At 41.1% G+C, this 4498-nt stretch overlaps 1 pseudogene; it reads right to left on the reverse strand.

Annotated features, from left to right (window-relative positions):
- Positions 1 to 211: 211 nt before the first annotated feature.
- On the reverse strand, positions 212 to 2617 carry LOC122435437 (annotated as a pseudogene).
- Between the last annotated feature and the right edge of the window lie 1881 nt (positions 2618 to 4498).

A 4498-nucleotide genomic window follows, 5' to 3' on the forward strand; every position in this document is an offset into this window, starting at 1 on the left:
TCCTCTTGGAGGTAGAGCTCTGTATTCAAGACAGCCAGAAGGTTCAAAGTTCTGCTCAGAATACAGTACTGAGCACATTTTAATTCTGGATCTCATACTCAAACACTGTGTTTGAAATAAGACTGTAAAAAACCCTACCACCAAAATGATAACTGATTTAATCATGAGCTCTACAAAAAAAAAAAAAGATAATTAGGAAAACTTCCCTTAGTTACGAATGTAACCAGTTCACTGGAACCCAATGTGTATCTGTCTCCAATTTGTCAAAAGTTCTTTTCAGCTCATTGAAGGCCACAGCAAGATCATCATTTACTATCAGTTCAGTTGCTCAGTCATGTCCGACTCTTTGCGACCCCATAGACTGCAGCACGCCAGGCCTCCCTGTCCATCACCAACTCCTGGAGTTTATTCAAACTAATGTCCATTGAGTCGGTGATGCCATCCAACCATCTCATCCTCTGTCGACCCCTTCTCCTGCCACATTCAATCTTTCCCAGCATCAGGGTTTTTTCCAATGAGTCACCTCTTCGCATCAGGTGGCCAAAGTATTGGAGTTTCAGCTTCAGTCCTTCCAATGAACATTCAGGACTGATTTCCTTTAGGATAGACTGGTTGGATCTCCTTGCAGTCCAAGGGACTCTCAAGAGTCTTCTCCAACACCACAGTTCAAAAGCATCAATTCTTCAGGGCTCAGATTTCTTTATAGTCCAACTATCACATCCATACATGATTACTGGAAAAACCATAGCCTTGGCTAGACGGACCTTTGTTGGCAAAGTAATGTCTCTGCTTTTTAATATGCTTTCTAGGTTGGTCATAGCTTTTCTTCCAAGGAGCAAGTGTCTTTTAACTTCAAGGCTGTAGTCACCATCTGCAGTGATTTTGGAACCAAAAAAAATTAAGTCTACCACTGTTTCCACTGTTTCCCCATCTATTTGCCATGAAGTGATGGGGCCAGATGCCATGATCTTAGGTTTCTGAATGTTGAGCTTTAAGCCATCATTTACTATAGTTTTGTCAAAAAGATGACCATACTGACTCTCCATTATCTGGGCAGATTTAATCATTTCTTGAAAGTCGTCTTCCATAAAGGGCTTCGCAGCACCTTGGTCGTCTCTGCTTGAGATAATCTTTGCATTTTTTCTTGTCTCCCTCAAACGCCCTATTGACAGAGGCCTTATAAATATCACATATGGCTTATATTCTAGTATCCTTAAGTGCTTCATTGTATGAGGCTGAACATCCAACAAACTGTTTTTAGCCAGGACAGACCAAACTGAGTCTATACTTGTGTAATAGTTGTTTTTATATTCACCATATTCAATAAACTTATTCCTCTCAAACAAATGCTTGGAAATGAAAATATATTCAACACCATCATTCTCCTGGCTTCTTCTTGGTCTGGTGGTATAGGGCACTGTCACACTGTATTGCTCTGTGTTACTGTTCAGCAGCTTTCGTTTCACTTCATTCAAACCTACTCCAACAGGACCAATCAAGACCAACCAAGTCTGTATTTCTCGTTCATCTACCGGTGATAGGGTGTTACTTCCTCATATGTGGGCACATTGGCTGTGTCATACTGGTCACTCTTCTTGCACTCATACATGGACTTATTTGTTTTCTTATCTTTCCTACTAAGATGAAAAGTTCTTCTAAAACCAGATGATTTCCTACTGGAAACTTTCAGGGGCTGGACTAATATTTCTGGTCGTCTCAGAGCCAGTCTCCTTTCCTGGAAAGGTTTAGAGGGATTCAGTCCTGCTCTGGGGTTGGCATCTCCTTCATGCTTTGCTTGCCACCACGTTGCATCATCTTGGCTCATAATCTGAAGAATATCTCCCTTTTTGAAAGAAAGCCCAGCTTCCTTACATGGAATTGCTTTATCCTCATTAGGGTCGTAGTCAAAGACGGCTTTGATAAACATCTTGCCTTCCTTTGATGGTGCCTCTTCTTTGATGCTGTGTATAATCTTAAATGTTATTGCACCCTGAGACTGAGCCAAGATCAAGATTATTTCCTGGATCATTACCCTCGACAGGTATCCCATTCACTTCCCTAAATTAATCGCCAACTTGAATAATACCACTTCTGTCTGCAGCTCATCCTCTCATGATCCTGGCCACCACGATGGCCCCAGTCTGTTCATCCTTTTTAATAGTGGCTCCCAGTGGTTCTCTATTTTTGACCAGGCAGATGATTTTCACCGAGTCTTCCTCATTGTCAATGTCATCGGGCATAGGAGGCAACACCGGATCATAATTGTTTTGAGCCACAGTGTCATGCACAGAGAGCAAAGCCTTCACCTTGGGTTTTGACAGTAGTTTCTCAGCCCCTCTCAGATCTCACTGTTTATTGGCTTGTTCTGAAGCTCCTCCGCCAGGTCATCGGCCAAGGCTGCCCATCCCTGGAGGATGGGCATGGGGTTCTGTTTCTCGTAGTAGTGAAATTTCTCATGAATCTTGACTAGTGAATTCAGGCTTTTTTCACCGAACACATCCCAGAGGAAGGTCGGGTCTTTCTGGCTGTTCATGTGTGGCTGCATCTGGGCTGGCAGAGCCACCAACAGCTCATACAGACCTGCATCGCTCCCTGAGCCTGTGAACAGAGCGGGCATGATGCTGGGGCCAGCCGGGTGCTGCCAACTCACTCCCCTGGAAGGCGGCCAAGATGCCAACCGCTGCAGCCACTCCCGGGCTGACTACCAAGGTCTGTGTGTCCCCGTGCAGGCCATTTCTGCTCCGGGTGGCCATGGCCACGGCAGGAGCGCCCTCTCTGGTGTCTGCAGGCCGGGCCAAAGTACCGAGGCTGCAACCGCGGCCACCGCTAAGGACTATCAAGCAGCCTGCGGGTTCAGCGCTGCCGTGGCAGGCGCAGGACTCACGAGCCCAACACTTGTTATTTTCTATCTTTCTCATTTTGGCAGGTGGACTCAAACATTTTTATGTTTATTATTCTCATTGTAGTTCTATAGTTGCATCTTTGGGTTTTCTTAGTTGATTAAATACAGATCTTCCTCAGCTTACCATGCAGCTACATCTCACTAAACCCATTATAAGTTGAAGATATTGTTAAGTCAAAAATGCATCTAAGACACCTGAGTTCCAGAACATCTTCACTTAACCTAGCCTATCTTCAGTGTGGTTAGAACACTTACGTTAGCCTACATTTGTTCAAAATAATCTAACACAAAGCCTATTTTATAATGAAGTATTGAATATCTCTTGTAACTTATTCAATACTGTATTGAAAGTGAAAAACAGAATGGTGTTTGCGTTGTAAGTGTATCAGTTGTTTATCCTCATGATCTCTTGACTGACAGGGACCTGGGGCTGGCTGCCATTGCCCAGCATCATGAAAGTATATCACACCATATATCACTAGCCCAGGAAAAGATCAAAATATAAAATTTGAAGTACAGTTTCTACTCAATATGTACTGCTTTTGCACCACTGTAAAGTCAAAATATCTTAAGTCTGACCATTGTTAAATTAGGGACAATCTGTAGTTATTTAGGAATGTGTTTTGCTTTTAATTATAACTAGTTGTGTCTTTCCCTTTCAATTGTTAAGTTTTAGTTTTAGCACATTGTGATCAAATACTGTGGTCTTTATCATCACGGATTTTGGAATTTGTTTTCTTTTAGAATCTAAATGTATGATCAATTTTATAAATGTAAAAAGAGTGGTTGAAAGTAGTATATATTCTCTGTAGTCTTTTAAGTTTGCTATGACAGCCTGATTAATATCTAGATCATTTATTGTTCTTTCTACTTAATCTAAGACAGAAAGGGCGGATTAGAGATTTCCACTTCAATTGTATTTCTCTCATTTTCTCGGAAGTAGCACATGTCGTGCAGCAGCTCTCAAATTTTAGCATGCATAAGAATCGACTGGAGTACTTGTTAAAACGCAAATTTCAGAGCTCTAGAATACATCTGAGGTGACTCCTGGAGTTTGCATGTTTAGTAAGCAAGGACTAACCTTTCAGATACAATACGGTAGTGTCTCAGTGCTCTTCGAGTCATAAAGACCTAGGTCCAAATCCCGTATGTGCTCTTAACAGTGAGTACTTTGAACAATTCATTGAACTTCTCTGTGCTCAGTTTTTTCATCTGTAAAATGGGAATAATTACCATGTCTACCACATTGTGATGTTCTGAACATTAAATTAGTTAATGCATGTGAAAACAGTAGTACAGAATCTGGCCACACTGTTAATTACTATGTAAGGCTATTCACTGACCATATCCTAGTTTTTCAATGTAAAGTGACTCTGCCTCATTTATTGAATTCTTCTTTGATTATTATTCATCACCACCTATACATTATATTTTTCTATTATATCTTTGCTCATTTAAAAAATAGTTTTAACTTCTAAGGCACTTTAGATGTCTCTCGTAAGTTGCAAATAGTATTTTCTTATCAATTCAGTCTGAAACTTTATTAGAGGCGTTAACTCATTTACATTTGCTTTATCCTCAATAGCCTCTTTTTGC

The sequence above is a fragment of the Cervus canadensis genome, chromosome X, assembly GCF_019320065.1.
Source record: "Cervus canadensis isolate Bull #8, Minnesota chromosome X, ASM1932006v1, whole genome shotgun sequence".
Lineage (NCBI taxonomy): Eukaryota > Metazoa > Chordata > Mammalia > Artiodactyla > Cervidae > Cervus > Cervus canadensis.